Below are 11,547 nucleotides of genomic sequence, written 5' to 3'. Positions count from 1 at the left end.
GTTTCAACTCRTCTTTTGTGCTTGCTCCTGACATTTCTATGATCTTAGGGTGAATCACTTCAGTTCACTAACTGGCCAGGAAACCACACAAGGAAAAGATACAGTAACCACACAAGGAAAAAATACAGTTAGTTCTGTGTGAGGTTAGTAAACTGAKTCACTCACTGAGGAATCCTAAGCAGCGGAGCCAACCCTTAGGAAAACCARGAGTGCCTGGCTCCTCCATAGAAGTAGTGCATGGGAGCATCCCGTTCCTTTTGGCAGCAGCACCAAGCTTYTAGGTTGACTCACACGCCCCATCTAAATCACAAGCAGGGGATTTGCTCTGAAGACACGCCTGCTTGTGAGGCAGCTGCCTGAGAATCCTGATGTCCTTACAATATTTCTTCTCTCTTTTCTGTCACCCAAAAGCATGCATCCCCATCTGGGATTCTCTTTGTTTGCATCTGTGAAGGRCTGGATTATTTCTTTTTATGGGTTATTCGGGGTCAAGTCCTGAATTCATTTACATTCTGTGGAGGTTATTCCATGCTTTTGGAATCCTGTCACAATGACTGCACCTTTTTTTTTTTTTTTTCTTACCAGCTGTAACCTTGAACACAAGTTTATTCCTTCCTTGCTGGCAGACAAAAACAATCAAGCCCTCCTCCAATAAACAGTTCTGTGAGCTGCAGATATAAGAAGACTTGTTCTGGGTTTCCCACTTAAAAAAAAAAATAAATTTATCACAGAATATTTAGGTTTGGAAGGGACCTCTGGAAATCATCTGGTCCAACCCTCCTGCCAAGGCAGAGTGACCTAGASCAGGTTACTTAGGAACGGATCCAGGAGGGTTTTGAATGTCTCCAGAGAGGGAGACTCCACGACCTCCCTGGRCATCCTGTTGCAGTGCTCTGCCACCCTCAATGTAAAGAGATTTTTCTTCATGTTGACGTGAAACTTCTTGTGATTTAGTTTACGGCCATTGCTCTTTGTCCTGTCGCGGGGCACCACCAAAAAGAGAAGAAAAGAACTTGGTCTGAAGCTTTTCTCTGCAGGTGGGGCATTCATAGCAAATCTTTTCCTTTGTTAAACATTTYCTTATGTCTAATACATCCTGTATTCATTCTTGTCCTCTCTGTCTCTCAAACCAGCCTGGGCCGCTTGTGCGTGTCCCGGGAGCTGTGGSAGCAGTGCCGGGCAGTGGTGCCCGCGGCCGCTCTCGGGCTGTGGGGCACAGGGACAAACCTCTCCCTCCACGGACATCCTTCTCCCGTGCCCTGCCCAGCCCGTCCCGCGGCAGGGGGCCGGTTGCCGGGCGACTCTCGGCCCCTCCTCCRCGGCAGGGCTGGGCCATGAGGTAATGGCCTCCGAGGGGCGGGAAAGGGAGCGCTGCGCCTACCGAGCCAGCGGCCGCCGAGGTGGCCGCCGGCGGCATTCCCTCCCTCCCGCCCCTTCCTGCTGCCCCGCCGGCGGCGGGCGGCGCCGCAGCCCCCGAGGTGTCCGCGCCGCCCCGCCTCCCGAGGAGGCTGCGCGGCCCCAGGAGCTCCGCGCCCGGCAGCGGAGGAGAAGAGCGCCCGGCAGCCGCCACACGTGCGCTGCCTCCCGGCCGGAGGGCTTCGCAGCGGCCCCCGGGCGCCGCTGCAGAGCGGGGAGCTGGAGCGGCGGCGGCCCGGCAGGAGAGACCCGGGAGGAGCAGGGCACATGAGGCGCCGGCAGGAGGAGGGAGAAGCAGCAGCAGCCAGCCGGCCACTGCAGCCCCTGCGCTCTGCCCGCTCCGCACGCCGCGGCCTCTCAGCGGCGCGGGCCGGGGGCGAGCCGTGAGGGGTGAAGCAGCCCGGAGGTGGCCGCCGCCGGCAGCGAGGCTCCCCCGGCCCGCGGGGGCGCCGCCGTCCCGGCCCCGCCGCCCGGGGGGCCCGGAGCGGGGTGAGTGCGTGGGGGGGACGGGGCGGGGGGTTGCGGGCGGGCGGGGATGCGCGGCGGGACCGGAGCGGCCGCCTGTGCCCCCGTTCGCCCCCAGTGAACCAGCGGGTGCAGGGGGCGCCTGGGGGGCTGCGGTGAGCCGGCGAGGCCTGCTGCGTTCACCGGGCGGCGAAACGGGGGTGAGCAAGGTGCAGCAGCTCCTGCTTCTCCTCCGGCCCCTCGACCTTCACAGCCGGCTGGCTCGGGGGCGGGCGCTGCGCCTWGCTCTGCTGCCCGTGCTCTTTTGTCCCTTCCGCCCCCTTAAAAGAAAGAGGCGCAGGAGTGGAATTGCGTACCGAAGGTCAAGAATCGCTCGCAGAATTGAGCCTCTGCATTATTTAGAGCTCATCTGCTGCTGTTGTCAGATGCAAGGGCCCCTGAACACAGCAGTCGCTTTCTAGCCATCGCAGAGGGAACTGCRAATACTGACTCACTTTCTTCAGCGTTGGGGGTTATGGATAGCATTTGGCAGTATTCCGCTGTTTAAAATGACTAAAATATTCCATTATGGCTTTTAGCAAGTTTGAGATCTTGGTGCCTCTTTCGGTTTGCAGCTGACGATTTTGGACCTTCATTTGTAGACAAATTTCTTTTCAGGTAAAATTAGGGAAGAGTAGAGGATATCAAAAAAAGTGGAATATCTGTTAAAGAGTGGGAGCCAGGGTTCATGTCCTCCTTCTCTCTGATTTCTGGAGAAGTCTCCGTGTGGACACTYTTTTCTGCCTTGCAGTCTCTAACCTTATTTGAACCTTTCAGTCCGCTGAGATTAAATCGTGGGTGTAATGGTTTTTGCAATCAGGAAAGCAACATCAGAAAAAAAAAGCMAACAACAACAACAAAAAAAGTTAAAACAAAACAAACCAACAACAGTTATGATGACCGGTCTGCCATATGTGCCTATTTTACTGCTTTGTGTACACAGTTGCGTGTACTGTTTGTAATGCCCTGGCTTCTGCCTGTGCTGGAACTGCTCCGGGTTTAAACGTGTTTGTCCTAGTAGGGCTCGTTTGGAGTTACCATAAGAAGCCCGGAGGAGGGTGTGTTGTCTCCAGGCCCAAGGACTGTATTCACAAAACTCTGCCTTCTCTGMGGCACTGTAACCTGTTTTAACTGAGCCACAGCAACTTGTGATGACAMTAAGAAAATTACATTAAGCCATGATTATAGCTTACTTCTCTGTTTTTCAAGGAGCATCATTGTAAGGGAGGAAAACCAGGATGGTAGAAATCTTAATGGAAGGGCAAGAGTTTTCAGCTTTTAATGTGAACTACWGAGTAAAGAACAGACAGCTCTATGAACAAATAGAATGGATGGAATTTACATTTCTGTTGAAGTGAAACAGAAGTTTCTGTCAGTTTCATGAATGAGCTCCTGCTTGCCAGTGGATGGAACTGCATGATGGAAATGACAGTAATGGAAAGATGTAGGATATCTGGATCTAGTGCAAAAAGATCCCATACCAAACAAAGATCTTCAGTTCATCTTTTGTTCAGTTGCGAACAGAAAGTTTATATTGGAACTTGGTGCCTGTTCTGGAGCACTGGGTAGCACACACTAGAATGCTGAGGAAGCATTAATGTGATTAGGCACAAACATTCATATATATGGTGTTCCATATTTGAAATGTGGGTGCTTTAAATCCCAGTGAAATATCAAGCTGCTCTAGCAGCCTCTGAGCATCTGACTAGTTTAATCCGGAGTCCTGATTAATGAGGCAGTACCAGCATGTGATACACAAGTTTTGCCATGTATATTAATGGACGTTAACTTGGCACTCTGACAGTTTGTGGARCACAGGTGAGAGCTGGTGGGAGTAAGCGAGCTTGCATGTACCAGAGAGCAAGATCAGATTGAAGGGATTTGCCTGGAGCTGTTGGAAGCTCCTCTTGTTCTCTCTGCTGCAGTTCATGCCTGAGCTCCTTGCTGCTTCACACACTCTGTCTCCTCTAACAGATTACCAGMTGCTTTTGTAGAAGTAATTCGATCCTAATCTTCCCATGTGCTCTGAGGATTTTATTTATACTCTAGCCAATCTAGATTGGGATAGAATAATGAGATTAGTATTGCAGAAATTAGTGCAGGTTAAATATATTTGTTTTAAATGTGTACATGATCAATATTGTTTCTTAACTGCTGTTGCTATAAAGCTGAAAAGGAAAAATGCTAAAATTTAGATGATWTCTGCTGTGATAGACTGTAAATTGAATGCAAGGTACCTTTTTTTTTTTTTTAGATAGCTGAGTAGAAAGGTTTCTCAGAATGAGTGCTATTGAGGCAGCATCTGCAATACTGAAAGGCAAGAAGTTAAACCCAAACTTTTTACCCTTTCTAAAAGGTGTGCATGATTTGCTCCATAACAGTTTCCTRTGTTACTTAAATTAAAATTTTCCTTGGGGGAGAAAAGATGACTAGGGGSCAAGGCAGCATATGAGTTACATTTGTTTGAAATACATTTATTTCCTAAGTATTTAAAATTTTATTGTTTTCCRGAGTTGGGGTGGTTTAGTGCTCCTTCTGCCAGGACCAGAAATAGTATTTATGGGACATAATTTGTTTTGGGTTGTCTGGATGTTGKATGTTGTGAGGGATACGCAAGTCAAGGTTGGTGGTTTCTTGCTAATTTGCAGAAAATTGTCTATTCTTTGTTTAAAATTTTGAACTGAAATTTTGAGAGCTAGCTTCCCTCCTGTCTCAGTAAAAATAAGAGCAGTACAAATGCCTGTTCTAATGAATGTCCAATATTAGGATGGGCACTTAATTGGTGTATCTTTGAACAACCCTGTTTTTACTCTTACAAAACTGTCATTTGACTTCACACGCTGCTTATTTCCCAATACTTCCATATTAGTGCAAGAACAGATAGACRGGTAGAACTGGTCTGTAGTTATCGGAAGTCATGGTAAGCACAGTGTGGAATTAGGAGCTGTGGTTTTGTCTGTTGGTCAGAAAAATGTTGGCAATAGGTGGACTCTTATAACTAGTTCTGTTTTCATTTTGATCTATTCCTTTTCTCCAGATATCCCTGGCAGTTCTGTCTCTGTAAAGAAGCTTAGTGTYGCCACCAAGATCAACATTCAAGAATAAATACACTTAAATTGCATGTAAAATGACCAAAGGCATAGTGGCATCCTGAGCTGTGATGGTCTTACCTGTTCTTAATTCTGCTGGGAGTGATATTGTCCTATGGGTGCTTCAGAAAGGCTGTGAGAAGGAACAGATTTCATTAGTGACTGCACATCAAGTGGCTTTCAGTTACCATAAAAACACAGTAAGTAGGAGAACAATTGTCAGCTCACTAAATGATAGCAATAGCAGGTCAGTTGTAGGCAGCTCAGGTACTGAACGAAGCTTTGTAAGGCTGGAAATGCAGAACTGGTGTGTAATCTGCAGTGCCTGTGCTGTGAAGGTATGTTTCCCTGGTCACGTATGTATCATTAAACTCCACAATGCCACTGACACCTTGGAATGCTGCACCTGTAAGGRGGGCTCAATTTTGTGGATGCAGTTGTGGGATCAGTGCTACTTGGAGAGATAAAAATCTTGAGAATGAACTTCCTGTTAACATAGGCCTTCCAAGATACCAGTTGGTGTCTGATTCAAAGCCTTCCTGCTTACTCTGTGGTTTGACTGAGATTAGCTGCAAGTTTACAAGCACTTTCATTTTACTTTGTAGTGAGTAGCATGATGYTTCCTAAATAAATTTTGGGAGTTCACTGATGCTATTCTTTGTCTAAAACTGTCCTTTATTTGAACTTTGATTCATCAATACTTCTGTTTTTATTTGAGCCTATTGATTACAGTGCAAAAAGTCATGCTGTATAGTCATCCTGCTTATGGTTGACCAGCTAAGAGGCTTATTGATAACACAAACAGATTAGCTGTGAGATAATTCTTAGAGTCAATTATGTTGGCAGATTTGCTTTAGTTAAACCAGTGAGTGGCCGTACTTGCACCTTCTCTGAGCAGGGTTGTCTTAACATTGCTGTGCATTAGATGCTGAAAACCCAAGTGACACTGCTGCTCTATGAGAATTGTATTTTCTTATGTGTTTTTTGGTAATGGTACTGGTAGATTAATACRTCCGAGTCCTGTTGGTTTTACTTGTATTTATAGCAGAAGTTCAGAACACTGCGACAGAGTACTAGAAAGAAGGAAGGAAATGTGGGAAGTCCTTGGTTTAAAAGCTCCTGCAAAGTTTTATTATTGGCTTGTTTTGACACTAGACCATGCTGCTGCTCATTATAGCAATTTTTCCCATGGTTGTGGACTCCCTCTTCCATCCCCTTCCATTTTATGGTGCAAGGAACCAAGTCCTTGATGCAGGCAAGAGCTCTTTTTAAGGTTAATRTTCAGATTGTCCATCCTGGGCAGCTGAGCAGCTGTTAGCAGTGAGCAAARGAACCAATATTAATAAGCAGATGAGACTTTGGTGTCAGGAGAGAAAGTCTTCAGTGAACATGAGCTGATTTTGAAACTGCTGTACYTCAAGTTCTGATATAACCAACACCAGCTGTGGTAGAGGAGATGCTGAGGCTGCCAATAACCTGCTGCATATTTTTGTGCTTATGGCATGTTCTTGACTCCCAGTACTGGATGAACAGAAGAGAAATACTGAGCTTTATAGAAAGGTTGCTTCTTTGGTGGGTCACAGCATGGTTGAGATTGGAAGGGATTTCTRGAGGTCATAGGGTCCAGCCTCCCTGCTCAAGCAGCATTATCCTAGAGTACSTGGCAYRGGTCTGTATTGTGACARCTTCTGAATATCTCYAAGGCTGGAGAMTCCTTTGCCTCCCTGAAGAACCTCTGTTAGTACCTGGTCACCGTCACAGGGAAAAAAACGTTCCTGGATGTTCAGTGGGAACTGCTTGTGTTTCAGGCTGTGCCCATCAGTCTGGTCTTATCACTGGGARCCACTGGAAAGAGCCTGGCTCTGTCCTCCCTCCCTGCAGGTGTTTATACACATTGATGAGATCTCCCTGAACTTTCTCATCTCCAGCTGATCAGTTCCAGATGTCTCAGCCTCTCCTCATAGGAAAAATGCCCTGGTCTTCCTTCTTTGTCTTAGGGCCAGTCACTGTCCTCTTTCCACCTTTTTCTTGTTCTGCAGAGCCTAGAGCAGGGCACAGTACCCCAGGTGTGGCCTCACCAGTGCCGGCTAGAGGTGAGGGATCCCCCCTCATCTAGTTTCTCAGCTAGAGGAAAAAATGTTAGAACCCCCTACTACACTGTGTAATAATTCCATGCCTCAGACAAAACAYAGAAAAACTGCTCATCATTACTTTTCAATGAATTTTAGAATGATGCTGAGTTGACTTGTTCCATCTTTTAATAGAAACCAAAGGTTAGGAAAATGTTCATACAGTGGAAACTTTTATAGTCTAGAGGGGAARAATGAAAACTATGGATGCATTGAATTAGTTACATGTGCCTCTTTGAAGAGCTCAGAAGGCTGCTGTAAACTGAAATCAGTGTATTTTTGCATTGTACATTCATATAAATTCTAAATTTCATCTTTTTAAAAGCAGCTGCTGGTAATGTCATATTGGAATCTAATTTCAAGCAAATCAGAACTCTGCATGAATTGTCGTCTGACAGCAGCCACTGTTTGGTATCCTAGGGGATACTGAAGTGCAATTTTGTTTCAAGAGAGGGGCATTTAAAAAAAAATCTCATCCATGTCTGCTGTTTGTGGAAAGCGAAGATTTTACTGTCCTCTTTAATGTTTAYGTAAGTGGATTTGGTGTTACTAACAACATTGTCTGTTCCAGAAACCCTGGTTTCACTATCAGATACTGCACATTTGCATACTTTGCRAGGGAGCTCCAGATGCTCCACTGCAGTAAGCAGAAACCTTGCAGTTCAAATCCATGCAAACCTACTGCCACAGTGATAAATGTAAAATTAGCAGGATTAGAAGGTACTGAAATGATGTCAGTCCTTAGACTGTCCTTTAAACCTGTTTTAAAAGGACTGACTTTCTCTCCAGCCATGTCTGATCATGCTAGTTGTTTCTGAGTAGGTATTCAGCACTGTTGTTGTAAAGTGATGAGGTGGAAAATCAGTCTTTCTTTTAACATGACTTTTTGTGCTAGATCTTCTTGTGTAGTTATTAATGACACTGCTGTCAGGAAGGAATGGTSGGCTTCTGTTGTGTTTGGGTAGTACTGCAGTAGCGATCACTTCGAGGTATTAATGGTGAGGGTAGACACCTTTATTAACCAAAACATTACCTTCTTGGAGCCTTTGGTCTTGTAATGAATTCTGCAAACCTGCCACATCCTTTGTGCCCATATTTTCCTGAAGGCCATGTATTGTTGTCAGGTGGTGGATAAGCATGTTATGGCCTGACCCGGTGACTTGTGTCTGACCTTAGAGCCACACATTACCAGTATCAGGTAATCTCAACTGGAAGTGCTTTTTCTAATCGTCTGAAATATTTGTAACCTTTGATTGCCCTTGTATTTGCTCATTAGAACTTTATTTGCTCACTAGAACTTTTGAACTTTCTCAAATACTATTTTTGCAAAWCATCAAAAGCTGCTAAAATGGAAAGGCTGAGAAAAGTTAAATATTGCATTTATCTGTCAGAGTACTTTGTCCTTAAGTTCAGAGAAGTCTCTACTGTTGTGCTCTTGGGTGTATATTATGCTATCACGCTTTTCCTGCAGAGAACATTGATTTCTCCATGACATTCRCTTGTACTGCTTTTATCTACTAAATGAGGTTTCATTTAGAAACTGTTGTACCTCAGGCAAATGCAACTCTCTGAAATACTTTGACCTTTTACATTACAAAATATTCAATGTGAACTTCTAATGAACTGAGTTTAAGCATTCATGAATCAGAAAAATCAGTCTTCCCTTACTTTGCAATGGATGAAGGGGGACAGCAAGATAAAAACATTTGAGGTAATTCAGGAGTTGATGCCGGTACCAGAATTAAGTCCAGTTCTTGTGAATCTCTTAAAAGTCTGTCAGTCTCTTGGGGCTAGTGGATTGGCACATTCTGTAGCTATTTAGGGCCTGACMGGGTATGTGAAACAGGCAAGTTTCAGTAGATGTGTGTGCTATACCTGCACTTTTTTTTTTCTACATTACTAAGGTTGACAGTGTACATTACTAATTCTCTTACWAAAGAAAAACTCCAGGTGGGCCAGAAGACTTCCCTTTCCCTGAGGAGCATATGACTTGCTCAAGTAATTTTAGTGCATTTTATGGAAGTTTTAAACATGTTTGGCAGATAGGTTGTTCAGGATAAGATGGTGCTACTTTTACAGTAGTTATTTTAATGAAATAAGTGGACTGTTAAACTGACAATGGGATATTGCTATGAAAAATATCAGGATTCAAACTGGAGGCATCTTCACAGGCTGGGAACAGAGCACTTCCAAGACACACAGTCACCTCACTTTGCTCACTGATGAATGTTCTAGGTAAGTCAGAGTCTCATTTTCTTGAGCTTGACTTCCAACATCTGCCCTCCAAAAGTAAACATTGCACCCATATTATACTATTTATCAACACTCAGAAGACACCTGCTGTATGCTGACATAAAGGAAGAAAAATATAAGGTTTTCTCATTGATGTCCCTCTGTACTATTGTACTGAATAGCAGGAAAGAGAGGAGGGAAGTAGGATTTTTGACCTTGAAAAAAGGATGGGAATCTTTTTTRTTTTGTTCATGGGGGTATTACTGTCTGTAAAAAAATAAATAGAGATTACTCATTCCATAGAAGTTATGTATTGGATCTAGAAATGTTTGTACGTAAAGGCCAAGATCATAACCAAGTGTAATTTGAAGACAATAAACACAGAATTAACAGTTCACAGTRGTTACCTAAATAATGAAGAGCTGCTGAGCCCTGGTGGAAAAGGCAGATTAATGTCACTGTATGTTGAGTGTAGATGCTGAATATGAAACTGGATTTCTTAAATTTGATTTTATTATGATCTTATTTCATTCTTTGAGGGGTGTTTTGTGTCTTATTCTTGTTCCCAAGTGGTTTTGAAGAGGCCTGATGACAGGAAATTTATCATAGTAATAGGKCCTTAAATGATAAGCACAGAGAAACTCTGGATGCCCCATTGCTGGAAGCAATCAAAGSCACASTTGGACATGGCTTTGAGCAAMCTGGTCTAGTGAAAGGTGTCYTMACCCATTGCAGAGGGKTGGACTARCTGATCTTYAAGATCCCWTCCAAYCCAAAGTATAGCTRTGACTGGCATGTTTTGGGGTTTTWATCAAAAAGTAKTATGGAATGCATTATRTTGATTYRTATGAATGTTTACAGTAAGAATTAAGAATGAAATAAATTTCTAATATCTGTTAAAGCTGATGCTTCCTTAAAAAAATTTCAGATGACTTGTCAACTGATACTTAGAGGTTTCAATTCAGGTGGATAAAACTGTACTTTTAAATAGCTCTTACTGTTCATCATAGTTAATTTTTTCCTTTTAMAAAWTCTTTGGATTAAAGCTGACCTTTCTTCCWTTCTACAAACTAATARTGGATTATTGTGGACTAAATAGATTATTTCTTTGATTTTTTAAGTCTAGCAGGGCTGCTCTTTCAGTAGTTATGAATTCAGCAAAAACAAAGGTGATTCTTGGCTCTTYGGTTGTCAGTCAGCTTGTCAGCATMASTTTCATATGGCTATGGRATTGATTTGGGCAAACCAACCTCATCTCTCTGTAACTGCAGAGGAGGCCTTTGCTGTTAATTCTTGGGTAAATTGATGTTTGTGTATCATCTGTTAATTCTGGCTCTGGGTGTTCCCCTCGTGGTGTACCTCAGCCCTGTGGTGTTATGATTAAGCACACACACCACTTAGTGGACTGATGGTTTGAGGCCCACCAGGGATTGCTATTTTCATGGCAATGAAGCCTGGAAGAATGCATTGCGACACCAGTATTTGAAAAACCACACATCTGAAGCCAACACAGTGCCTTTGCTGAGAGGTTTGACACCCCCATCCCCTCGGCTTAGCCCTTCCACCCAATTGCATTCCTGATCACAGTGGTGTGGAATGGTAGAAGCACCAGTGTCTCTGTRAGGAAGAAGGAGCAGCAGGGATATATGGCTTCAGGGTAAGTGTGGAGTAGGGTGAGAGTGTGCTTTCAGGACAGCCTACGCTAATGTTAGCTAGAGATGCCTGGGAACACATGTGCCTGAAATCTGTGCTTCTGCAGCCAGATTAGCCTGGTCTCACAGTTTGCCATCTCTGGTGGGGTTAGTCCTGCCTTGTCATCAGCTTTGTGTTGTACTTCTTTGTCCACAGATCTTTCATACTGTTACCCCCTGGAAAATAAGCCAGGGAGGCAAATTGGAAAAACATGACTTGAAAAGTTGGTTAGATTTCCTTAGTTTTAGTTTTTTGGATAGTTTGTCTTTCTTGGGGAGTTAGATGAATAGTGGAGATGGTACAAAGGCAACACAGGAATGTGCAGGCAAGGCGAATTAGTTTGTTTTACATGTATAATGCCACACCTTATATTCAACCTGTGGGCATTAAGTTATATAGGTCTCTTTAAAAATGAGAGTTAATGCCATCAAAAATGAATGATTTGCTTTTTTGTGTGGGAGTTTTTATTTTGTGTTTATTTTGTG

At 44.0% G+C, this 11,547-nt stretch overlaps 1 protein-coding gene across 1 annotated transcript in view; it reads left to right on the top strand.

Annotated features, from left to right (window-relative positions):
* The first annotated feature begins 1,846 nt into the window (after positions 1-1,846).
* TRAK1 (trafficking kinesin protein 1) overlaps positions 1,847-11,547 on the top strand; it is a 128,646-nt gene continuing 118,945 nt past the window's right edge. Inside the window, exon 1 of the mRNA XM_057381057.1 lies at positions 1,847-1,905. The gene's annotated coding sequence lies outside the window, so the exon portion shown is untranslated. The remainder of the gene's footprint in view (positions 1,906-11,547) is intronic.

Source organism: Malurus melanocephalus, unplaced genomic scaffold, assembly GCF_030028575.1.
Source record: "Malurus melanocephalus ecotype Western Australia unplaced genomic scaffold, MMel_1.1 scaffold_489, whole genome shotgun sequence".
Lineage (NCBI taxonomy): Eukaryota > Metazoa > Chordata > Aves > Passeriformes > Maluridae > Malurus > Malurus melanocephalus.
This window is presented reverse-complemented; position numbering and strand designations above follow the sequence as displayed.